The sequence below is a fragment of the Saccopteryx bilineata genome, chromosome 3 (genome assembly GCF_036850765.1).
Source record: "Saccopteryx bilineata isolate mSacBil1 chromosome 3, mSacBil1_pri_phased_curated, whole genome shotgun sequence".
Lineage (NCBI taxonomy): Eukaryota > Metazoa > Chordata > Mammalia > Chiroptera > Emballonuridae > Saccopteryx > Saccopteryx bilineata.
In genome coordinates, this window is record NC_089492.1 from 127626146 (window position 1) to 127653167 (window position 27022).

General features: G+C 40.6%; 1 protein-coding gene across 3 annotated transcripts in view; it reads left to right on the forward strand.

Annotated features, from left to right (window-relative positions):
• Positions 1-1506: 1506 nt before the first annotated feature.
• ZNF638 (zinc finger protein 638) overlaps positions 1507-27022 on the forward strand; it is a 96020-nt gene continuing 70504 nt past the window's right edge. For 2 of the 3 annotated variants that reach the window (XM_066267349.1, XM_066267352.1), the window contains exon 1: positions 1520-1623. The gene's annotated coding sequence lies outside the window, so the exon portion shown is untranslated. Of the gene's footprint in view, positions 1624-27022 lie in introns of all 3 variants that reach the window. The other variant, XM_066267350.1, reaches the window with a different exon arrangement.

Below are 27022 nucleotides of genomic sequence, written 5' to 3' on the forward strand. Positions count from 1 at the left end.
ACATTCATTGGTTGCTTTCCATGTGTGTGCCCTGACTGGGGCTTGATCCCACAACCTTGTTGCTTTGGGACAAGGGTCTCAACCAACTGTGCTAACCAGTCAGTGTCTACCACTTCTCTTTTATCTATGGCCACGAGTCTCATTTTTATATCCCACCTATGTGTGAAATCATAGTTCTTAGCTTTTTCTGATTTACTTATTTCACTTAGTATAATGTTCTAAGAACCTTGAGCATTTACTCAAGTTCTCAACCCAATGTTTTTCATCATTAAAATAAAGGTTAAAAATATCTACCATACATATTTTTATTGTGAGATGACATATGAAAGAATTTTGAGAAAGTTAAACTCATTTTGGTTTTTTTTGTAACAGAGACAGAGGGAGACAGACAAGGACAGACAGAAAGGGAGAGAGATGAGAAGCATCAATTCTTTGTTGCGGCACCTTAGTTGTTCAATGATTGCTTTTTCATATGTGCCTTGACTGGGGGCTACAGCAGAGCGAGTGACCTTGAGTGGGGGCTACAGCAGAGTGAGTGACCCCTTGCTCAAGCCAGCGACCTTGAGCTCAAGCCAGTGACCTTGAGATTCAAGCCAGAGAGACCTTTGGGCTCAAGCCAGTGACTATGGGGTTGTTTCTATGATCCCACGCTCAAGCCAGCGACCCAGAGTTGGAGTGGTACATATACACAATTGAATACTACACAAAGATGGAAATCTTACCTTTTGCGATGACATGGATGGACCTGCAGATTATTATCCTAAGTGAAATAAGCCAGGCAGAGAAAGACAAATATCATATGATCTCACTTATATGTGTAATCTAATGAATATGGTGAACTGAGGAACAGAATAGAGGCAGAGGCGGGGTTATGGGGAGCAGAGGGACAGCTGTCAGAGGGAAGGGGGATGAGGGGATAACAAACAAGAGTAGGTGAAGGGATTAGTGAAATTCTATGTACATAACACATAGATACAGATAACAGGACAGCAAATCCCAGAAGGGAAGTAGGGGAGAGAGTCAGGGGGAGGGGAGCAAAAGGGGTGTAATGAGTGGTACATTGTTTGGGGGTGAGGGTGTTATTTTGAGTGGGACACTTGAATCCATGTTAACACAAAAATGTAAAAATTTAATAAAAAATAAAAAAGTACAAGGCTAAAGAATTAAGGCAGGTAAAAACCTTAACTATGCAAAGCATTATGATATCAAGTGCCAGTTGAGTATTACCTAATTTTAATGTATTATTGAGGGCAAAATGACCAGGGAAGACTTCGCGGAGGAGGTGAGACAACACAGACTGGCGATGCGCATGATCTGGATTAAGACTTGGCACAAAACAGGCAGAGGTATTGATATTGATTGGTGGGTGCTTGGAGTTTTACTACACGCTTGAGTGGATGCGACAGCGACCTCTTTCGAAACCGGGTCCGTTCCTGCCTCCGGGAGTGCTTGGTGCTGGCGGTACGCAGGCGCCGGGAGCTGAGGAGGGCTCGCAAAGGCTCGACAGGCGCGCATGCGTGCAGGTCTTTAGAGGCGGTAGCTTCTTCGGCAGCGGGACTGGAGGCTGGGAGCTGAGCTGTGCTGGGCGCAAATGGAATCCGGCTGTTAGACTGGTAGGCATAGGTAGGACCGCTGCCTGGTGGGGAAGTAGGGGGTTGGAAGGCGGGAGCCCATAGCGTGGGGGTCCTGAGCCTTTCCTACGAGATCCAGGCCGACTATTGTATCTGTGTCGCAGCGGCTACGCACAAAATGGCGGCGGGCTGACGGCGGGGGCGGGAGGAGGTTGAGGGACCCCTGGGATGGGACGGGGAGCTTGGTCACCCTGCTACCGCGTCGGCTCACCCCACTGCCCTGAGGGCCGGGTCGGGCACCCGTGCTAGGACCGTGCTGCAGAAGGAGCCGTCTGACGTCGTTGCACTGGGCAGAGGACCGGGAAACAGCCCTTGGGCAAGGCCGAGGAGGCCCCTTCCCCATCGCCGGCGGGCCTGACAGCGGAGTGAGCGCGGGTGAGGGAGCACCGCTGCGGGAGTAACCATCCCCCCTGGGCTTTGAAGAGGCGGTGGAGCTCGGGCTGACCCCTTGGCTAGCGACGTAGTGCAAGAAACGTGGAGAGAAGAACGTGTTTGGGGCTGGAGCTGGGGGAGTCGGGAAGGAGAAGTCGGAAAGGGGGATTGTTACCATCCGGCGGCTTCTGCTGGTCGGGCTTTCTTACGCCTGCCTCGTACGGGTGTGAAAGCAAAGAAATTGTCACCTCGCTGCGCGACACAGAGGGCTCTTAAGTGGCTCTGATGTTTATTTCCAAATCTCTCAGGAATCCTGAATACGCATCGTTAGTGTTGTATTTTGTGTGATTCCTGTCTTGGGCCCCGTACTGTTAAAGGTGGGAGAGAATGTATACTCTATACAGGAATCCTTGACGTTTGAAACTGATCTTTTGTTGTTTGGGGTAAATGCGAATGAAGGAGACATTTCCACAAAATCTTTAGTTGAATTGGGCAATGAAGGCTACTTCAAGCTAATTATTGTTAATCTTAATTTATTGCTAGGCGAAATTTAGGGGAAGGGAGAAATACTATTTTAATCTGAAGGAGTTCTGAATAAAATCTTGTTATTTGTCACCAGGATCCGGCGACTTAATGTTTATTTAAAATCTTTTTGCTATAAGAGCTTTGAAATTGTGCACAATTTTTTTTCCTTCATTTGATGTAAAGTGTTATTTTTTTTTCCAGGAATGTTTGCTAGTTCAGATTTGCAATTAAAATTGATAAACTGGGAAAACATTTTCAAAAAGGTATAAATTTTCACGAAATTTATACAGAAAAACGCATAATTTACATTATTCCAAACAGCTTTAAATTTTGTTGATGTTTAGATATTCTAGACTTTGTGGGCTTCTGTTGCATTTTTTGAAAATTTGAAAGAATTTCATACTTCATTTTGTGTTAACATACATATGTAATAAGTGGCCCCTCATCTATCATGGGGGTTAGGTTCCAGACCCCCTCCCCCAAGATAGGTGAAAATCTGCAAAGTAGCGACTTTATATTTGTTGTATTAATAATATATATTTTAAGGCTTTATAAACCCTCCCCACATTCTTATAAACCTTTCCCACACTTGTTATTAACCGTTCTCACACTCATAAACACTTCCTATGCTCTTAAACACTTTCTACACTCTAAAATCTATGTAATTTTAACAACATACAAAATTCTATGTGGGTATTCACCAGTGAATACCGAACCGCAAAATCCCGTGGTATAGTGAAAAATCCGCGATACAAAATGTAGACATATGTATACAATTTAAAAATCCACATTACGCCTGACCGGACTGTGGTACAGTGGATAGAGTGTCAGACTGGAATGCTGAGGACCCAGGTTCGAGACCCGGAGGTCGCCAGCTGGAGCGCAGGCTCATCTGGTTTGAGCAAAAGCTCACCAGCTTGAGCCCAAGGTCACTGGCTTGAGCAAGGGGTTGCTTGGTCTGCTGAAGGCCCGCGATCAAGGCATGTATGAGAAAGCAATCGATGAACAATTAAGGTGTTGCAACGCGCAAAAAAAACTAATGATTGATCCTTCTCATTTCTCCATTCCTGTCTGTCTGTCCCTGTCTATCCCTCTCTCTGACTCTCTCTGTTTCTGTAAAAAACAACAACAAAACACACACACACACACACACACAAAATCCACATTACAGTGATACTGTGAAAAGTGAACTGCAATATGGCGAGGGAGGTTGTATGCACTTTTAAATTCTTATGTGGACTCAGCATGCTAGTACACTATAAACTATAATTCCTTCCCTGGTTGTTTGTGTTGAAGCACTGAAGGGTAAAGATAAAGCAGTTGGAAGAAATCAGAAAATCTCATTCATTTTTATTAACTAGTCATTCATGTCACGCATGACTGTTACCTTAAATATTGGTTATAAATTAGTTTTTTAGTCTCTTGCATGTAATCTTTCAATATGAAGGGTGTACATACTAGATACTTTGGTTTAAACGTTTATTAGGGATCAGTGATTACTTTGTGGTTCATGGCTGTCTTAAAGATTTTTCTCTTGGGTGCTATTAAAGTGATTTGGAAATTTTGTTTTCATGTAGTAAAAGAAAATGAGAGTAATGGTTTAGTAGAAAGAGAATAGGCTTTGAAATCAGAAGATCGGGATTCAAATCCCTTTTTTTCTCTTACCGTGAGATTTTGGGTAAGTTATTTTAGTCTTTCTGAACTTCAGTTTTCTTACCTATAAAATGGTGTTAAAACTAATATGAGGATTAAGTGAGCTTTTGTGTGAAAAGCTTCTATCCTTTGGCATGTACAAGGTGTTAGTAAATGTCAGCTCTACTTTTATTTCAGATTTTTAAGTGCTTGGACAGCATCTTTTGATACCATATTGCAACCTGTGTATACTCCCTTTTTTTGAGACACAGAGTCAGAGAGAGGGATAGACAGGGACAGACAGACAGGAACGGAGAGATGAGAAGCATCAATCATTAGTTTTTCGTTGCGCATTGCGACACCTTAGTTGTTCCTTGATTGCTTTCTCATATGTGCCTTGACCGCAGGCCTTCAGCAGACTGAGTAACCCCTTGCTTGAGCCAGTGACCTTGGTCTAAGGCTCGACCAAGGTCGAGCTTTTGCTCAAACCAGATGAGCCCGCACTCAAGCTGGCAACCTCGGGGTCTCGAACCTGGGTCCTCAGCATCCCAGTTCGACACTCTATCCACTGCGCCACCGCCTGGTCAGTGGGTACTCCCTTTTAATTATTGTCATTTTTTTCCCTCCCTTTTAATTAGAAAGAAACTTAAAAGAGTTTAAATTAAATTAATAAAAAATTTGGAGCTGAAAGATCACCTAATCTTTTATTAAAATACTTTTGTGCATCTATAAGCTGTTTTTTCTTTTTTTATGTGAGAGATACAGAGTGAAACATAGGGACAGACAGGAAGGGATAGAGATGAGAAGCATCATCAACTCATAGTTGTGGTACCTTAGTTGTTCATTGATTACTTTCTTATATGTGCCTTGACTGGGGGGTTCCAGCTGAGCCAGTGACCCCGCGCTCAAGCTGGTGAGCCCACGCTCAAGTTGGTGACCTGGGGTTTTAGAACCTGCGTCCTCTGCCACCCAGGCAGACACTCTATCCACTGCGCCACCGCCTGGCCAGGCTCTACAAGCTTTATATTATACTTCTGTTGTAGCACTTATTAAAAGATATTGTAACTATTTTATGTATGATTAGATGTTCACCTTTGTATCTGTCCCAGTGCCTGATATGTATTAGATGCTCACAATTAGATGGAGTGAACTCAACTGGTAGTTGCCAGAGCTATGATAAGAACCCAGGACAGCTTGACCACTGGTGACGCAATGGATAGAGTGTTCACCTGGGATGCCTAGGTCCCAGGTTTGAGACCTTGAGGTCGCTGGCTTAAGCGTGGGATCATCAACACGATCCCATGGTTGCTGGTCTGAGCCCAAAGGTTGCTGGCTTGGAGCCCAAGGTCTCTGGCTTGAGCAAGGGATCACTGGCTTATCTGGAGCTCCCCCAGCACAAAAGCAGAATATGAGAAGTATTCAGTGAACAACTAAAGTGCCACAACTATGAATTGATGCTTCTCATCTCCTTTCCTGTCTGTCTCTTTCTCGGTGTCTCACTTACTCTCTCACTCGCTTGCTCAAACAAACGAAAAACACAGGACAGACCCTTGGGAGTCCAAAATCTGCTCTTTCCAGTATGACTAAGTATATACTGGTCAAGGTTTGGATGAGTCTTTCCAAACTTTTTAATAAAATGTTGTACATGGTAAGAAACAGTGCTTCCAGTATGAGTACTCGGTAACATAATTTGAGTTGTTATGTGTAGAAACAGGAGCTGTTGAGTTTTGAAATGTGGTTTAGAGACCCTCCAAAACCAAAAGTAATTATATTTGTCGGATGCTGGTAATCCCCTTTGTATTCAACTTCACTGACTCTTGCATTGCTTCTTTATCTGCTGAAGTCTGAATTTGAGGTTGAAAATTAAAATGGAATGTAAATAGATACATGGAAGATAAAACGAGAATAATGAAAAGGAGAAAGGTAAATAAAGGTGAGGTGTAGAAATAAAACAGCTATGATGATCAGTGAGGGTCAATAATAACAAAGGTTTTGTTTTCAAAGTATAGGTTTGGGGAGTATAAGAGAAAGTTTTAAGGTACACATATTTTGATATTTTCTTACCTTGGGCACATATTTTGGGTTATTATCAACTCTTGAACTGCTTTAAATATCAAAATATATTTATTCTAGTCTTTATAAAGTTTTTATAGTTTTTTCCCCCTCATTTCTACAGTCTTCTTTTTATTAAACTTTAAACTAAATTGCCCTATTGTTCCTGCTAATGAGCAAATATTGCCAACTTTGTTTTGAATTTCTTTAGAAAACATTGTATTGAAAAATTTTACGGACACGAAAGCAGAATATAATATTTATAATTACAAGCTAATGGTCAATCTTTATTTTTCTTTTTTCTTTTCCCGCTAATGGTCAATCTTGACTCTACCCTTCACCCTATTTTTTTTTTAAGCAAATCCCATATCATTCATCAAATTATAGTTCAAAAGTTTTCTCCTAAATATTTGGAGAAAAACATGCTTAATACACCTAAAATAATAATTCCTTAATGTTAAATGTTCAGTCAGTAGTCAGATTTCCCCAGTGTGCCTCATATACCACTCACACATGTGTATACATGTATTAATTTCTGTTTCTACTACCATATTGAAAATTTCAAAATTATCTTAGTCTTAATAAAAGAAACAATACTTAAATGTTTCTTAAGTAAAGTATTTTGTTTACTGTGTAACATTTTAAGCAGCTGTGGCATGTCAGGAGGTGTAATTTCAATTATTCACATCAACATTCTTAAGTGGGTATTGTTTTTATTTCTATTTTTCATATGATCAAACTGAGATTTGGGATAACTAGCTTGTGTTGGGTGACATTTTTAGCAAGCAGCAGAACCAGAATTAAAACTGAATCTAGGGTCTAAGTTCTTTAAAAACACTAATAGATTAGTGTTAATCTTTATGGGAGTTAACTACTTTTGCATGAAGTCATTCAGTGGCACCCCTCCTACAGGGCGGGTGTTTTCAGATCAGTGGAAATTTCCCCAAAGATCAGATTATTATGCATTGCATAATAGGCTGACTAACAGTCAATAGTTAGGGAGTGAGCATTATGCAGAAAAAGAAGGGCCAAATCCAGACATTTGTTAAGGGTTGATGTTCTTTAGCATATTGCAGGTTTTCTTCCTGTTGCCATAGTTTAGTTGTTTGTTGCAGTTTAGTTTGTTTGTTTTTAGTATATAACATACAACTAAGAAGTTACATAGTCCCCTGTTGGACTTAAAATTAACTTTTTTTTTTTTTAAACAGTCAGAGGGAGGGATAGATAGGGACAGACGGACAGGAACGGAGAGAGATGAGAAGCATCAATTATCAGTTTTTCGTTACAACACCTTCGTTCAGGGGTAGTCAACTTTTTTATACCTACCGCCCACTTTTGTATTTGTTAGTAGTAAAATTTTCTAACCGCCCACCGGTTCCACAGTAATGATGATTTATAAAGTAGGGAAGTAACTTTACTTTATAAAATTTATAAAGCAGAGTTACAGCAAGTTAAAGCATATAATAATACTGTAATTACTTACCAAGTACTTTGTCAGATTTTTGCTAAGTTTGGCAGAATAAATCTTTATAAAACAACTTACTATAGTTAAATCTATCTTTTTATATGTTTATACTTTGGTTGCTCCACTACCGCCCACCATGAAAGCTGGAACGCCCACTAGTGGACGGTAGGGACCAGGTTGACTACCACTGCCTTAGTTGTTCATTGATTGCTTTCTCATATGTGCCTTGACTGTGGGGCTACAACAGACTGAGTAACTCCTTGCTCAAGCCAGCAACCTTGGGTCCAAGCTGGTGGTGAACTTTGCTCAAACCAGATGAGCCTGCACTCAAGCTGGCGACCTGGAGGTCTCGAACCTGGATCCTCCTCATCCCAGTCCGACGCTCTATCCACTGCGCCACCACCTGGTCAGGCAAAATTAACTTTTTTTTTTTTTTTGTATTTTTCTGAAGCTGGAAACGGGGAGAGACAGACAGACAGACTCCCGCATGCGCCCAACCGGGATCCACTCAGCATGCCCACCAGGGGCGATGCTCTGCCCACCAGGGGGCGATGCTCTGCCCCTCTGGGGCGTCGCTCTGCTGTGACCAGAGCCACTGTAGCGCCTGGGGCAGAGGCCAAGGAGCCATCCCAAGCGCCCGGGCCATCTTTGCTCCAATGGAGCCTTGGCTGCGGGAGGGGAAGAGAGAGACAGAGAGGAAGGGGGGGGGGTGGAGAAGCAAATGGGCGCTTCTCCTATGTGCCCTGGCCGGGAATCAAACCCGGGTCCCCCGCACGCCAGGCTGACGCGCTACCGCTGAGCCAACCAGCCAGGGTCAAAATTAACTATTTTTGAATGAAAGAAAGCCCTGGCTGATGGACATTATCTGTCTCTCCTTCTTTTTCTTTTTTTCTGTCCTCCTACACACACCCCCACACACCTGTTTTCCTCCCCAACTATTTGAGAGTAAGTTGCTTACATTTCACTAACCTAGTTTGTTTCATAAGAGTAGGATATATTCTTTCATAGTCATAGTATAGTTACCGTCTGAGAAAATTTAACATTGATAAAAAAATTTTAATTTACCAATTCTGATTTTGTCAGTTGACTAACGTTTATGTTTATAGCAGTGTAAAGAAAGTTTGTTCTCTCATCCGCCACCCCAGTACAGGATCTGGCTAGGATTAGATGCTTGCATTTAGTTGTCATGTCTCTTTAGTCTTTACTCTGGAGCATTTCCATGGCCTTTCTTTTTTCTATTTTTTTATTTTAGTGAGAGAGGAAGCGGGGGGGGGGGTAGAAGGGGGAGAGAGAGAGACGGATGGATAAGAACATCCATCTAATCCTGTATGTGCCTGAACCAGAATCAAACCGGCAGCCGCTGCACTTTGGGAAGATGCTCTAACCAACTGAGCTATCAGGCAATGGCTTCATAGCCTTTCTTAATCTGTGAAATCGACACTTTTGGAAATAACCTGCTTTTTATTTTTAATACAACATTTCTCGTTTTGGATTTGTCTGCTGTTTCCTCCTGATTAGATTCAGATTATGTATTCCTGACAAGAAAAATCACAGTAAGTGATGCTATGTTCCCATGGTATCAGATCTGGAGGTACATGATATCTATCCATCTGCCCCTCACGGATGATATATTTGGTCACAATGTTTGATTTCCCCTCTGCCTCTTGAACTAACTGACCTGTGGAGAGACATTTCAGGCTTCTGCAGATGTTCTCTTTCATCAAAATTTCACTCTGGATTTAACATGCACAAATGATTCTTGCCTGAACCAATCTTTAATGTTTACAAAAATGTTGAGTTTCCAATTAAACAGTCCTACATTTATATTGCTTAATTGGAATGGAGTTATAAACTCCTGGTTTTCTTAGTGGTTTATAATTTATTGTGATCCAGTTTTTTCTTACTTTCTCCCATTTTATATTTACATGTTTTGTCTTCCACAGTGAGAACCCTGACTCCTAGCACTATCAAAGCACTTAACCTGCTCAATCTTGTACCTAAAGTAATTTAAGAATTGATTCACCCAGACCACTACAAAAAGAAGCCCCCAAGAAACTACTGAAAGGAATAAGAATTTTTTTGTAGTTCTCCCATTTCTGTTGGCTACCCTAAAAGCAAAGGTATATAAATCAAATAGTGGGTTCATAAGTAACTTGCATTAGTTTTCTTTTATAGCAGGGTAAAATCATAAAATAGGAAAAAGAAAGGCCATGGAAATGCTTCAGAATAAAGACTAAAGAGACATGACAACTAAATGCAATCATCTAATCCTAGCCGGATCCTGTACTGGGGTGGCGGATGGAGAACAAACTTTCTTTACACTGCTATAAATTGCTATAGTGGGCTATAATATTCACTTGAAAAATGATTGAATTAGTTTGCTTTTAGTTTTAGACTTTTCCTTCTTCCCATCCTTGTTTTATTTTTTTTTAAAAATGTAGAATGTTAACATGCTTCTAAAAGTCAAAAAACTATGTAATAAGATGTCCTCCATGAAATATTCCCATTTTCTTTTAAGCCTTCCTATTACTTATTATAGGTGATCAACTTCATTGATTTCTGTTGTATCCTACCTATGTTTCCTTTTGTAACCATAAGCAGATGTTTCTTTATTTCTATTTCTTACACAAAAAGTAACATACTACATGTGCTCTTTTGTACTTTGTAAAAATTTTAAGACATTTGGCATTTCAGGCATTTGGTCAGATAGTTGAGGTATGCTTAATTTTGGAAAACTATTTTAGGTAAATGGGAAAATTTTTTGGCTCTTGCACTTCATGAAAGAAGTGAACAACCAAATGGTGGGAGGGCAAGGATGCAGTTAGGCTTCAGAAGCAGCTCAGGAGCAGTTGCAACTGGATAGTGTATGTCTTCAATACTCTATTTACCTCTTGGTTCTGCTTACCTCTGTTATATTGCCTACATTTTTATTTCAGTGTTTGTGCTTTCTCACTAAAATAGTAAATACACTGTCAACAACATTTGAGTTTCACCAGAATTCACCACTTTTTTTCATTCCTGGTTTCAAAAAATAATCCCAGGAAAGACTTCTTTCTTCCAAATTGGATCAGGTGGTTTCTCTTGGACTAATGTATTGTATTTGTTGGTGGCAAAGTAAACAGGATCACCGTTGCATACTACTGGGGCATTATTTACTATTAACACAGTGTTATGTTACTATGAACATAATTATGTATTTCTGTGTATATGACTTAAAAAAGTATATGTGATTATACTCGCATATTCTGTTTATCAAAAAGTTGTTTTCCTGAAAATAATAACTTAAATCATTGCTATGGGTTTGTTAATAATGTGTGGTTCTCATGTTGATTTGTTCCTGTCACTAGCAGGTAGACTTTTTTTTTCTAACCTGAAATCGTTTTATCAGTTCTCTCTCTTTTTTTTTCTTTTTAGTTTTTGTGTGTGTGTGTGTGTGTGTTTTGTTGTTGTGTTTTTTGTTTTTTTTTCATTTTTTCTGAAGCTGGAAACAGGGAGAGACAGTCAGACAGACTCCCGCATGCGCCCGACCGGGATCCACCCGGCATGCCCACCAGGGGCAACGCTCTGCCCACCAGAGGGCGACGCTCTGCCCATCCTGGGCATAGCCATGCTGCGACCAGAGCCACTCCAGTGCCTGGGGCAGAGGCCACAGAGCCATCCCCAGCGCCCGGGCCATCTCCGCCCCAATGGAGCCTTGGCTGCGGGAGGGGAAGAGAGAGTCAGAGAGGAAAGCGTGGCGGAGGGGTGAGAAGCAAATGTGCGCTTCTCCTGTGTGCCCTGGCCGGGAATCGAACCCGGGTCCTCCGCACGCTAGGCCGACGCTCTACCGCTGAGCCAACCGGCCAGGGCCTTGTTGTTGTTTTTTTAAAGAGACAGAGAGAGAGTCAGAGGGAGGGATAGACAGACAGGAACAGAGAGAGATGAGAAGCATCAATCATTAGTTTTTCATTGTGCGTTGCAACACCTTAGTTGTTCACCGATTGCTTTCTCATATGTGCCTTGACCGCGGGCCTTCAGCCGACTGAGTAACTCCTTGCTGGAGCCAGCGACCTTGGGTTCAAGCTGGTGGGCTCTTGTTCAAACCAGATGAGCCCGCGCTCAAGCTGGCGACCTCGGGGTCTCAAACCTGGGTCCTCTGCATCCCTCTCCAGCGCTCTATCCACCGTGCCACCGCCTGGTCAGGCCGTTTTATCAGTTCTTCCAGGTAGTAGTGAAGTTTGTGATGCCCTATAATGCTCTGATTGTCTGCTTATTGTTTCTTTGACAGTTTCCTTGAGGTGCCTGCCATACTTACAGCGAGATGCTCTCTATCCACACTTAAGGCACCTTCAAAAGTATGACTTGCATACCTTTTGTGAGATCTGATAGTACAAAACTAATGGTAGAAAAGAGTTGGTTGAGTGGATCTATCCATATATTAGTAGATTGAATGCCAGTTAAACTGAAGAAAGTACAGATGATATGTACTCTTTGTACTAACTAGCCAGTATAATATTGAATACCTGCATTCTTAGGTGCAAACGTGGATTTATATATTCTGAGACAAACAGTTGCTCTAACAAAGCAGTACCAAATGAGACATGTGGATGTATACCTAGAAAGGTAATGTTAATGGTAGTGTTTCCTTTGTGGTAAGATTCTACAAAACTTTATTATTTTCTGCATGTCAGGAAGGTGATTTTTCTTTCTTTTAGGGGTGGTAGTCATGAACATATATTACTTTTTATGATTAGAAAAAAAAGCTATAAAATAAATTTAAATTTTACATATCTAGAATAGAGCATGGAAAGAACACCAGGAGTTAAGGTTCTATGTAGTTGTGATCTTACCACTTGGTTCCAAGGCCTTACTTAATTTGTAAACTGGGATTCCTTTGCTTACAAGGTTGGGAGGCTCAAATGAGATAATGAATATTAAAGTGCTTTGTAAACCATGAAGTGCTATGAAGTTCAAATGTAGGGTTTGATAGAAATCTTTTTATTATGACTCTAATGGAGGCATTATGATCTGGTTGATTAATTTTTGATGATGCTTTTAAATTTATGGATTTCAGACTTCTGTACCTATATCAAAAGAAAATTAAGAATTCATTTTTTTCTGAAAGACGGCATCAAAAATAACAGGCAGTTCTTGTCTCAGAAATACCTCATGGGAATATCTTTTAGTCCATCAAGCCATTTCATGTCTGCTTCAAGAATTCAGTTTCTGAAAGAATTTTATGGTTGACATTTTATTGAATATCTCTCATCTTAGAGTTGTATGTTTTAGTTCCTAAAAGGTCTTAGAAGATAGTTTTTAACTGTTACTTGTCAAAATAATAAAGGCTTCAGTACACAATGTTTTGTGACTATTAAATTACCTGGTTTTGAAAAATATTAAGTACAGAAAAATAGTTGATTGAAAATAGCAAATAGTATAGTTCTAATTTCATATGATAAAGTTTGATGTACCCTCCTTCCCTTACCATGCATGTATGCATGCATATATGTACACAAAACTGGAAGAAATATAAAAATATTCACTCTAGGTGATAGTTTTATTGTTAAGGATTTCAGTTACTCTTTATTGTTTTCTGTAACAGGCTTATATCATCAGCAATATTTATTTTAAAGGGTTAATCAACTATTTAATTGCAATTGTTTTCAAAGGAATTAATGATTAAGAACTCAGATCGCAACATTTTTTAAAGATAGTTTAATAAGATTTCATAAATTGGCTATCCATAAATTCCTCTAGCTAAATGAACCTCTTTATGGCCAGAGCTTTTGGAGTCAAATGAAAGGCTTTATAATGAATGGCTGTCTTTATTTGTTCAATTGTTTTCCAGGTGTTAATGCCATATTTACCCTTGTCTTACTGGTTTCTGTTTTTTAATCACACTGTTTTTAGTTTATATCAGTATCATTCTTAAAAGACATCAAGGGTTTAGTTTCTTGGATGTGGCATAACCGAGTTATTTTTTTAATCAAATTTTTTTATTTTTTCAAGAACGCTTTGCTTGTTTTGCTTAATTTTACTTTCTACATTTTACAGATTATTTTCATTCAGCAAAAAGGTATGATGAAACAGGAAAAGAGTAGAATATGGAACTTTAATAACTGGCAAGTCAGTTAAGTGGGAAGGATGAATGCAGGGAATAATGAACTAAAATAAGATTTTTGACTTAAATTTGCATTTGTTATTTACACTTCACTTGTTAATCATAACAAGTTAGATGATGTTGGCTTTTGTTAGATCTTGGTGTAATAATGTTAGATTGAAAAGTATGAAGTTGTGTTGGTTTTATACTCCCATTTTTGTTTTCTATTAATGTCATATTTAATTCTTCAGCTTTTTATTTTGGAAATGTTCAAATGTGCAAAAAGTAGAGAGGAAAAGTAATAAATCCTTATGAAACTGTCATTCCGCTTCTGCAGCAAGTATGTTTGCCAGTCCTGCTTCATCAAACTTTCTTACCTACCAGCTACCCCTATCCCCCACCGAAGACATACATTCTTTTTTGGGGGATTATTTTAAAGAAAATTCTGAACTCATCATTATCCTTGTTAAGTACTTGAGTTTATAACATTTGGTTTTTCATCAGCAAATCTATGTAGATATCTAGATTTTCAGTTTATAGTCAAGAAAAAAGTGTAATTTAGGCTGGAGCATTGCTATTGTGCACTTTAGGGAGCTTGCTTTTTCCTGATCTCTGCATTTTGAGCTTTTCTTTTTTCTTTTTAGCTTTTCTTATTAAAGACGTTTACATGATTGGGAATTACTGCTTCAAAACACTATTTTTTAAAGAGCAGCTGACTTTTTTTTTTTTTTTTTTTTTTTTTAAGACTGAGAGGGACAGACAGGCAGGAAGAGAGAAAGATGAGAAGCATCAGTTCTTTGTTGTGGCTCCTTAGTCTAATCTTTAGTTCATTGATTGCTTTCTCATATGTGCCTTAATTGGGGAGGGGGCTACAACAGAGCGAATGACCCCTTGCTCAAGCCAGCGACCTTTGGGCTCAAGCCAGTGACCATGGAATCATGTCTATGATTCCACAGTCAAGCTAGCAACCCCGCACTCAAGCCTGCAACCTGGGGTTTTCAAACCTTGGTTCTCTGGGTCGCAGTCCAATGCTCTATCCACTGTACCTCTGCCTGGTCAGGCAAGAGTAGCTTATTTTTTGTATTTTTCTGAAGCTGGAAACAGGGAGAGACAGTCAGACAGACTCCCGCATGCGCCCGACCGGGATCCACCCGGCACGCCCACCAGGGGGCGACGCTCTGCCCCTCTGGGGCATTGCTTTGCTGCGACCTGAGCCACTCTAGCGCCTGGGGCAGAGGCCAAGTAGCCATCCCCAGTGCCCGGGCCATCTTTGCTGCAATGGAGCCTCGCTGCGGGAGGGGAAGAGAGAGACAGGAAGGAGAGGGGGAGGGATGGAGAAGCAGATGGGCGCTTCTCCTGTGTGCCCTGGCCGGGAATCGAACCCGGGACTTCTGCACGCCAGGCCGATGCTCTACCACTGAGCCAACCGGCCAGGGCCTAGAGTAGCTTACTTTTTGGATTGCTTTTACCTCTGCAGTTCTAGAGCACCTCAGTTACATTGTTCTTATAGATTTTGTTTTCTAGAAATTTAACTATATTTTTGTGAATCTGTTAAGATAGCAATGGTGTTTAAACAGGGATAAGAATTATTTTTATAATTTCTGCTTTTCTCATCTCTTATCCTCCCCCCAAATTTAACCTCTGCTTAGTAGAATCAGAGATTTAAAAGGTATTATTGCTGAAAAGTGTGATTCGTCTGCTCAATGAGGGAGTGAGGGGAGAGTGGAACTAACACTTATTGGGCAGCTCCTTTGTTAGACACTGTATATATTTGTACTTTATCTAACTTAGTTCTTAACAGTGATCTAAAGAGGAGCATACTTTCCCAACTTTACTTACAGATGGGGAAACTGATGCTCAGGAGGTTAAGTACCTTGTCCAAGATCTCAATAATGGTGAATCTGGTAGAAGTCAAGCTTTTCTCATCTGATATACATTACTAGCGTAGAAATGAATTTGGAGTATTGCACTTATTGAGCTGTGTTAGATTAATAGCTTCATGTGTGTCATAGAATATCAAAGAGATTCTTGTGGGATGATATTTAGAAAACTTGAGGAATGGGTTTGATTCTCAGAGGTAGCAGTATTCTAGGTAGTGGAGTATGAATAAAATATGGAAGCAAGAATGTGTTGGAAGTGGTTAGGAGATAAATAGATCAGTCTGGCGTAGTAGAAGGTCTTAGCAAGTAAGATGTGAAAAGTAGATTTGGATCAGGTTATATACTAAATGTCAGGTTGATGAGTTTGGATAATATCTTGCAGCAGTAACGTGGTGAAATTTTCATAGAGGGGAGTGGTACTAAAAGAAGTGTTTTTAAGAATACTAATCAGCCTGACCTGTGGTGGCCCAGTGGATAAAGCGTCGACCTGGAGCACTGAGGTTGCCGGTTCAAAACCCTGGGCTTGCCTGGTCAAGGCACATATGGGAGTTGATGCTTCCTGCTCCTCCCCCTGTTCTATCTCTTTCTCTCTCTCTCTCTCTCTCTCTCTCTCTCTCTCTCTCTCTCTCATAAAAATGGATAAATAAAATCTTAAAAAAGAAGAATACTAATCAGTTAGTGACTGAATTGGGATGGAGGCCAGCTGTGGTATAGATTGATGAGGGCTTGTAATAAGGGTGGTCATGGTGGTGAAAGGAAAAGGGTACATAATAGAGATATTGACAGGAATACATGTAATTTTATGATTAGTTAGAAATGGAGAATAAAATGATTGGAACCTTGTTACTTGAGGGAATTGGTGTACAGAGGATAGGGTTGAAATTTGATAGTTTTTGGAGAATACAGGTATTAAAAAGTCAGTATAAACTGGCCAGTAGTTGGCATAAGAGAGATAGATTCTTATAAAATATTTTGTTCTATGTTCATAGATGATTTTATCAAATAGTTCCTGAGGTTACCAAAGATCTGAATGTTTTAACTGAGGCTATCTTCTTGTCTTGGACTGGAATTTTGTAGTTTTGTCAGAAATATGTAGTCAATGTCTTTTCTTATTTATAATTTTAAAAATTATTCCAGCACAGCTGTTTCATTACAGTATTTAATTCAGGAACTTTAACCCAGTTTATGCTAAATTTTCTAAAATCGATAAATACATACATGTTTAATTAGATCTTGTTATCTGAAATCTCACTTCTACCAGTTCCCTCACAACTATGTTATTCATCCTGCAAACTCAACGCAAGCATTCATTACCTCTTTCAGAAATAAATTCTTTTCTGATACTTCAGCATTGCAATAATGCTGACATATTTATTATACTGCAATTGGTTTACTTTGTTTTTCTTGTTAGATTGTTTGCACTTTAACAGTGCAAACAATAATTGTTTTATTTGGCTTTAAACTCCAAGGACTAGCATTGACTATCATTATTAAACTCTCAAACAATGTTTAATAAATTGAAAGAGATGATTATGAATTTATCCCTTTCTACTAAAATAAAAAAGAAGGGGGAAAAAGACCTGTGGTAAAGAAATAGCCTCTGGACCCGAGTTCAAGACCCCGAGGTCGCCAGCTTGAGCTTATTTGGTCTGAGCAAAAGCCCACCAGCTTGAACCCAAGGTCGCTGGCCCCAGCAAGGGGTTACTCGATCTGCTGAAGGCCCACGGTCAAGGCACATATGAGAAGGCAATCAATGAACAACTAAGGTGTTGCAACGCGCAATGAAAAACTAATGATTGATGCTTCTCATCTCTCTCAGTTCCTGTCTGTCTGTCCCTGTCTGTCCCTCTCTCTGACTCACTCTCTGTCTCTGTAAAAAATAAATAAATTAAAAAAAAAAGAAATAGCCTCTGAGAACTTACTATTAGAGCAGGGGTTGGGAACCTTTGGCTCACGAGCCAGATGTGGCTCTTTTGATGGCTGCATCTGGCTCGCAGACAAATCTTTAATAAAAAATATAACGTTAAAAATATAAACATTTTCATGTATTAACAATCCATTCATTTCCTACCGTTCATGTTCATGGTTGTGGGTGGCTGGAGCCAATCACAGCTGTCCTCCGGGACAACAACAAATTTTTATTGGATAATGCGTAATGTACACGAGTCATTACGTGTACGTGTATGGCTCTCACGGAATTACATTTTAAAATATGTGGCATTCATAGCTCTCTCAGCCAAAAGTTTCCCGACCCCTGGATTAGAGCAAGTGAATATATGTATACCTTCTTTAGCCCATCGCTCAATGGCATGTAGTATTGGAACACTTTTAGGGAAATTTTCAGTTCAGTGTTTTTTAAACTACTGACATTGCCTAGTAAGTGCTCCTCTCTGCCTAAAAATTAAAACAACGAATAAAGATGAGATGTACAGAAGTAATGATAGCAATTAAAAGCATCAGGTGTGTGGCAGTGTACGCGAGCCAGTAACTAAGAATTGGATACAGGGAGAGAAGTGCATTGGGACTTGTCATAGTCACCTAAATTTAGGCCTTGAAGTCCTAGTTTCTGAAACCCTAAAGAGGAATTGTTAATCTTTTTGGGTTATAGACCTTTTAAAAAATTAGATGATAGATTCTCTTAGTTTGAATATATTGCTCCACCTCCTCCCAGCCCCCCAAATTAAACAAAACTCTCTGGAGCAGCGGGTCTCAACCTGTGGGCTCGCGACCCACAGGTTGAGAACCGCTGGATTAGAGAGAGAGAGAGAGATAAAAAGGGGGAAGAGCAGGAAGCATGAGCTCATAGTAGTTCTTTATTTTTGTGACAGAGACAGAGAGAGGGACAGTTAGGGACAGACAGACAGGAAGGGAGAGAGATGAGAAGTATCAGTTCGTCATTGCGGCACCTTGGTTGTTCATTGATTGCTTTCTCATGTGCCTTGACCCGGGAGAGGGGGGGTTTAGCAGAACGAATGACTCCTTGCTTAAGTCAGCAACCTTGGGCTCAAGCCAGTGACCTCAGGCTCAAGCCAGCGACCTAAGGGTTTCGAACCTGGGTCCTCTGCGTCCCAGCCTGACACTCTATCCACTGTGCCACTGCCTAGTCAGGCAGTTGCTTCTCATATACCTTAACTGAGCAAGCCCAGGGCTTAAACCCAGTGACCTTGTTGTTCGAGGCCTATGCTACATCCACTGTGCCACCACAGGTCAGGCAGTTTTTTTTAGCATTTTAAAAAGCTATCCTGAATGACCTGATACTGGATTTTGGAATTTTATTCCCATGGTCGATTGAGAACACCATAAATTCCTGTGTTTCTATTAGGTGTTAGTATTTGCATTAAATTGTTTTACTGTGGGACATCATTGATTGGGCTAAAGTTTAAACATGAGAAAGGGGAGAAAAGATAAGTGACAAAGAAAAAGATGCTGATGTTGTGGGCCGTGCCTGTCTTTAAATTTTATTTGAAGAAATAAGGCTTCAGAAAAATATAATTGCAAAGTGAAGTTTGTAATGCCTTATAAATAGAAAGCTTGAAATATAAATACATGCATTTTTTCAGGTTAAAAAAAAAATATATATATATATATTTTGCCGCAAGTATGTATAGGAAGAATTTATTGGCTGTACAGGAAGAAAGTTAGGGGAAGGGGGACCTTGGAGACCTGCTCTGGGGAGCTGCCGCTGCTTACTGCTCCACTGGTTGCAAGTCTCATGGTGTCCCTTAGAAGTTTAGGAGAGAGGGGCAAGGAAGTTTAAGAAGAAGAGGAAAAGAAGGAGGGGAAGGGACAGGTATGGGCGTGTCCCTGGAAGGGAGAGCCTTTTTTTTTTTTTTTTTTTTTTTAAAGAGACAGGAAGGGAGAGAGATGAGAAACATCAACTCACAGTTGTGACACTTTAGTTTATTGGCTGCTTCTCGTATATGCCTTGACTGGGGGGCTCCAGCCAAGCCAGCAACCTTGGGCTTCAAGCCAGCTACCTTGGGCTCATGCTGATGATCCCACACTCAAGCTGGTGAGCCTGTGCAAGCTGGATAAGCCAACAAACACTGAAGCCAGGGACCCCAGGTTTAGAACCTGGGACCTCAGTGTCCCGGGTCGATTCTTTTATCTACTGTGCCATCACTGGACAGGCTAGTTAAAACATTTTATTTGGAGTGAATGTGAGTGATAATTCCAAGAGAGAAGATTAAACAAATGATTAAAATTTGCTGGCACTTTAAAATAAAAATTCTGCAAATGAAATATGAATGTACAGTTGTCTCTTGCCATATCGTGGTTTGTTTTTCATGGTCTCACTGAATTGCGGATTTTAAAATTGTATATATCTAATTCTGTATTGTGGATTTTTTGCTATATTGCAGGATTTTGCAATATATAGGTATTTTTATATATTTTAATTTTGCAGTAAAATAAGCCAAATTAAGTGTGGGAACGGCTAACAGTGTGGGAAAGGTTTATAAGAGTGTGGGGAGGGTTTATAAAGCCTTAAAATATATATAAGTAATAAAATAAATATAAGGTTGCTACTTTGCAGATTTTCGCCTATCATGGGGGGTTCTGGAATCTAACCCCTGCGATAGATGAGGGACCATTGAACGTACTTAAATTTCAATTCACAAAGGAAATTCAAGATTACTCAAAAATGTATTTGTTAGTTCTTGCCAATACCTAACATTGTGTCCATGCTTCTTATTTAAAATCCACATCATTTTAGTGAGGCTAAAATGTAGATAGCTGAACACATGTATAGTGGCTTATCATAATTCTTCTTTTAATGATGTTTTGATGAACTACGTTATCAAACTTTTCTACCAGAATTAGAATCTCTACCAAGATTAGAAATGATATGATAGCATAAGGAGGTGTTTGATGATTCTATATTAGTGGCTTACTGTCTGAAAATGTTACTAAATACAAACTGAAAAATAAAACATGCTAGACTTAAAAGTTGGAAATTCTGAAGGAGTCTTGGTTAGGAAAAGTATTGGCTTAAAGTACAGGAGGATTAAAGAAACGCGTTCTCAAAAAGAAGTTTGGAGGAGACCTGTCGAAAGTGACATTTGCTTAATATAATGATGGCTTTTCTAGGATATGCATGCCAAGAGAGAAACTTGCTTATTTTTAGCTAGCAGATTCTGGAATCAGAATGGTTAATAAATAACTATGACTGAACAGGCTTCTTAACTTGTCTTACCAAAACATAAGGGAAGGAGATTTCTTTGGGAGAGCTAGCTAGGACTGTTAATTTTGTCCTCATTATATTAGATTTCACAATGGACTAATGATTTTGGAAGTCGTGTGTGTGTGTATTTAAAGCTCCTAAAAAATACAAACAAACCAAACCTTTGCTTATTGATGAAATTCCTTTTTTTTTTTGCTAATTCAGAAAGTTTATTAAATATATTCCCCAGCCTGGAAAGACATTCCGAGACACTGGCTGAAACCCACAGCTCAGAGGCCAGTCTCCCCAGACTCTTTAGACATATTAAAACAAAAACTAGCAAAAATAAACTTGTACAGCCTGTTGTTGGTTTGTAATCCTGGAGAAGTCACAATTAAATCAATTGGTGACAACCCTGTGACCCTGAGGTTCAGAAGATGGTGGGGAAATTTTCAAATCCTGGAGTGAGGAGTGAGGGGGAAGAGTGGAGGAAAGATGAGACAGTGGGGAAGAGCAGCACTCAGCAGCCAGGTGCCTGGACCCAGATCCATGTCTTGCCACCTCCTCAGACCAGTTATGGAACATGTACAAAATGGTACCAATAATACAAAAAATATGCCACTTCTAAGAACTTATTCTTAAGGTATGCCCAAAATAAGTAGAATAAGGTTCAGGTGTTAGGAAGCCACTAACAGCTAACACTTGGGTGGGTGTTCTCCGCACCTGGTTGGAAACTTCATGGACTCAATTTTCAAAATGAGCAGATTGAGGCTCAAAGGTAGAATAGCCCATCTAAGACAACACAGATGGAAAGTAACTGAGTGGAGGGTTTTTGGTTGGCTTCCAGAACTTGGCTCTGGGCTTTTAACTACACAGAATATAACTTACCTCCTGGAAAATCACAGTTGCTCCAGCTGTAAAATGAGACCCTTTCCCAAGGTTGGCCAGCACCAAGTTTAGTAGGCTGTCCCTTTCTAATGCGGGAAGGATAAGCTCCCTTCCTGGGGAGTTGGAGCCAGGCCCACTGGTGAAAGCACCCAGATGCAGCAGGTGCACAGGCACAATGTGATGACATTTTTTAGTTAGGAAAATGCCTTTTAATTCTTTGTAATTATTTTAGACTGTTGTGTGAAATACTGATGTCTTTGAGGACTGATAATTCAGTGACTACACACTGATACAGATATGCCAGTTGTTAAAATATGGAAATAATTTTGCCCCGATTAGTAAATAGTTGTTGCCCCAAAGGTGGACTTCTACTACCCCCACTCTTGTCTTTCTTTCTGAGGACTGCACTGCCATCACCTTGTGCACAGAACTAAAAACTTGAGAGAGGTGAGGAGCTCAGGGCCCTGGCTTACATATGAGGCACGAATTACTATTGATCATTGCTTGAAATTTACCGATTACTAAATATTTCAAATATCACTCCTGGGTATATACATGAAGGAAAACTCAAGGTTGGGAAAAAGGTTTTTGATGAACAAGGCACTTCTGAGCCTTTAATATGTAATAGCTACTGTGAATGCCTTTCACACTTTCTAGACCAGGGAACTCCATTGTAGAAAACCTATAGTCTCATAGGACACTAATTTCTGCAGAACACAGTATGTGAAGGACTCCTCTCTTGGCAGTCTATACATATATACTTATTTCAATGTTAAGACAGTGCTAGGCACGTTAGGAAATGCATAGATAGGTTTTTTGTCTTTGAAGAACATAAAATGTAGATACTTCCAATGATACTTGTTCATAATTCCATGTGGTAATTAGATGACTCATTGAAATCTTTTCATGTTTGTTTTTTTTGGTTGAGGAACAATATTTGGAAGTCTGTGCTTCTGAAGTTGTGAGAGGAGTCTTTACCAGTTAAGGAAAATAGTGCAAAAGGAGTGTAACTAGATGACAAACTTCAATGATTGTTTTTTTTTGTATTTTTCTGAAGTTGGAAGCGGGGAGGCAGTGAGACAGACTCCTGCATGCGCCCGACCGGGACCCACCTGGCATGCCCACCAGGGAGCGATGCTCTGCCCATCTGAGGTGTTGCTCTGTTGCAACCAGAGCCATTCTAGTGCCTGAGGCAGAGGCCATAGAGCCATCCTCAGCGCCTGGCCCATCTTTGCTCCAATGGAGCCTTGGCTGCGGGAAGGGAAGAGAGAGACAGAGAGGAAGGAGACGGGGAGGGGTGGAGAAGCAGATGGGCGCTTCTCCTGTGTGCCCTGGCCAGGAATCGAACTCGGGACTCATGCACGCTAGGCCGACGCTCTACCACTGAGCCAACCGGCCAGGGCTGCAATGATTGTTTTTAAGATGACAAGTAAGCGATGTTCGTTTTTAAGGCCTGGATCAAGACAAAGTTTTTCTTATAGGTATTTTTATTTTTAGAACAGGTAAAGTTTAATTTGACTTAGGATCATTTAAAAAGAACTGGAGTTATTATAAATGAACATTATTCACAAAGAATTTGTTTATCATTGTTCAATAATCTTGTTTCTTCTGCTTGAATCTGGTGAATTGGAAGCCTGTGTAATTTTTATTGTATTTTTGTTTGATTCTAATTTGAAAATAATCTATGGTAATTATGAGGACTTTGGATGTGATCATTCTAATAGCTTAATAAATATTTGAGGGTGCCTGATCAGATGGTCGCATAGTGGATAGAGCACTGGCCTGGGAAGCTGAGGACCCAGGTATGAAACCCCAAGGTTGCTGGCTTGATCGCAGGCTCATCCAGCTTAAGGGTGGGATCATAGACATGACCCCATGGACGCTGGCTAAAGCCCAAGGTTGCTACCTTGAGCAAGAGGTCACTGGCTCAGTCCCCCGGTTAAGGCACATAGAGAAAGCAATCAATGAACATTAAGGTGCCACAACTATGAGTTGATGTTTCTCATCTCTCTCCCTTCCTGTCTCTCTGTCTCTCTCTCTTAAAAAATAAGTAAGTAAATAAATAATGGGGAGTATTTTGAGTAGGAATAGAGAATAATATCCTTGGCAGGTAAGACAAGAAACATACCTTCAATTGACACTAGATTGTTTAAAAAGACTGCACATATGAACACAAAAGTAAGATAGTAAAATGTATGACTCCCAAAATGGTATAAGCAATAAATAAGAACGTTTGTTGGAAGACTCACTCTTGGCCTTGGTGGTCAAGGAATATTTAACGGAGACTGACCTTGAAGGATGAGTAAAATAAAATAAGTCAGGCCAATGACAAGGTGGTTTCATTTGTCTGTTTTGCTTGGAAGAGATGAAAAGATACAGGAAGAGAGAAATAGGAGCAAAGGCTCAGCTGGAATAGTGTTTGGTAAAATTAGAAGGGTCGAGATTGGCTGGACTGGTTGTACCTTAAACAAACTAAGAAGTAAAGAGAATGAGATTCTCTTGGATTTTTGAACAGAGAGTGATGTGGTAAAAATGTATTTTTATAAAGATTAAATGTGGCCTGACTGGTGGTGGCTTAGTGGGTTGAACATCAGCCTGGGATGCTTAGGGCCCAGGTTCAAAACCTCAAGATCGGCCCTGGCCGGTTGGCTTAGCGGTAGAGCGTCGGCCTGGCATGCGGGGGACCCGGGTTCGATTCCCGGCCAGGGCACATAGGAGAAGCACCCATTTGCTTCTCTACCCCCCCCCCCTCCTCTCTGTCTTTCTCTTCCCCTCCCGCGGCCAAGGCTCCATTGGAGCAAAGATGGCCCGGGTGCTGGGGATGGCTTCTTGGCCTCTGCCCCAGGCGCTACAGTGGCTCTGGTCTTGGCAGAGCGACGCCCCAGAGGGGCAGAGCATCGCCCCCTGGTGGGCAGAGCTTCGCCCCTAGTGGGCGTGCCGGGTGGATCCCGGTGGGGCGCATGTGGGAGTCTGTCTGACTGTCTCTCCCCGTTTCCAGCTTCAAGAAAAATACAAAACAAACAAACAAAAAAAAACAACCAAAAAAACCCCTCGAGATCAACAGCTAGAGTGTAGGTGCAGGATCATTGACATGATCAAAAGGTTGCTGGCTTGGCTTGAGCCCCCCGGTTAAGGCACACATGAGAAACAATCAAAGCATGTATGAGAAACAACTAAAGTGAAGCAACTATGAATTGGTGTTTCTCATCCCACTCCCCCTTCCCATCTCTCTCTGTCTTAAAAAATAAAAATAAGAGAGAAAACATTGTATGTGGTAGTAGCCTGCAAGATGATTTGGGACAGTGTTATCAGATAAAGCCCATTTCTCAGTCAAATTACCATTTCACTAGCATGTATAAAGAAGAAAATGTAGAGTTGTAGGTGAAGTTGTAGTTTGAACCAGACAGTGATGATCATCAAGTAAGATTAAAGTAAGAGTCACAGTGTGAGTTTTCATAGTAGGCATAAATGCCTGATGACTTCACATTTCCCACCCTGCATTTCTTTCTATTGGGTATAAAAGTAGGGACTTGATAGAAAGTATAGACATGGTATGTGTTCGTCCCATCTTTCTTAATAACGGAGAGGGAAGACAGTTTCTATGACTGCAGACCTTGGTCTTAAATGATAGCTGAAGTACTCTTTCTCTCAGATGTGGGTTGGAAGGAGTTGTGCTGCATTCCAGAGGGCTGGAATAACTAATACAATAATACCTGGGAACTACAAGACATTCTTGCTCACATCTCTTAGTTAAGAGCATGAATTATGGACCCAAATTACTTTGAATGCAAATCTCGTCCTGGCTACTTATTATTTATGTAAGTTACTTTACTTCTCTGTGCCATAGCATTCTCTGAGTAAAATCATATATCTTGGGGTTGTGGTGAGTAATGATCAATCCATGTAAAGTACTCTATAAAGTTAACCACTGTTATTATCTGTATATTGAAGGTGGGCAAAAGTAGGTTTACAGTTGTAATTCAAATGAGTAGTACAATAATTAATGATAATACAATAATAAACTGTTTCACGTATTCACAGCTGTAGACCTTTTTTTTGCCCACCCCTGTATTTGACTATACTCTTACTCTGGAGAGAATCCAAGAGAAAGGTGACTGGTTTTGTTACATGTTTTTTGTATATTGTAATCAATTCCATGCTACTGCACACTTTTTTTCTTTTTTTGGTGTGTGTGATGTGACAGAGACAGAGAGACGGAGAGAGGGACAGATAGGGACACATAGGGGACAGACAGACAGGAAGGGAGAGAGATGAGAAGCATGAATTCTTCGTTGTGGTTCCTTAGTTCATTGATTGCTTTCTAATATGTGCCCTGATTGGGGAGCTACAGCAGAGTGAGTGACCCCTTGATCAAGCTAGCAACCTTGGGCTCAAGCCAGTGACCTTTGGGCTCAAGCCAGCGACCATGGGGTTATGTCTATGATCCCTTGCTCAAGCCAGTGAGTCCACACTCAAGCCGGCGACCTTAGGGTTTCAAACCTGGGTCCTCTGCGTCCCAGTCTGACGTTCTGTCCACTGGAGCCACTGCCTGGTCAGGCTACACACTCTTTTGGCAGATTCTGTAATGAAGTTATTGGTGACAAGTTTTCATCTATAAAGAAACAACTTTTTTTTTTTTCCTTACAAAGAGAGAGTCAGAAAGAGGGATAGACAGGGACAGACAGACAGGAAGGGAGAGAGATGAGAAGCATCAATCATCAGTTTTTTGTAGCGACACCTTAATTGTTCATTGACTGCTTTCTCATATGTGCCTTGACTGGGGGGCTACAGCAGACCGAGTAACCCCTTGCTCAAGCCAGCGACCTTGGGTCCAAGCTGGTGAGCTTTGCTCAAACCAAATGAGCCCACGCTCAAGTTGGCGACCTTGGGGTCTCGAACCTGAGTCCTCTGTATCCCAGTCCTACGTTCTACCCACTGTGCCACCTCCTGGTCAGGCTAAAGAAAGAACTATTTAAAGCAGAACCTTAAGCATAGTCTAATAATTGCTATGTGGAAGATGGAAGTTATTAGATGTGATTCCAACGAAGCTGTGTCTTGGAGAAATGGGTCTTGTAAAATTTTAGGCTTACAGTTCTACTTTCATTGTTTGTACATCTGATAACATAAATATTAAATGTGTGTGTATTACTAAGTATTTTTAATGCCCTCATCTTTTTTTCCAGTATTAAAGCATGAAATAACCCCCAGGTTTTCAAGATTATTTAGAAGGAGTTGTTATTATTGCTCAGCACCTAGGACAGCACCCAGTGCAACACAGTATACACGAACTCTGGCTTGAGGTTTGGGGTTTGTGTTCTGCATTTGGGAAAGAAAAGA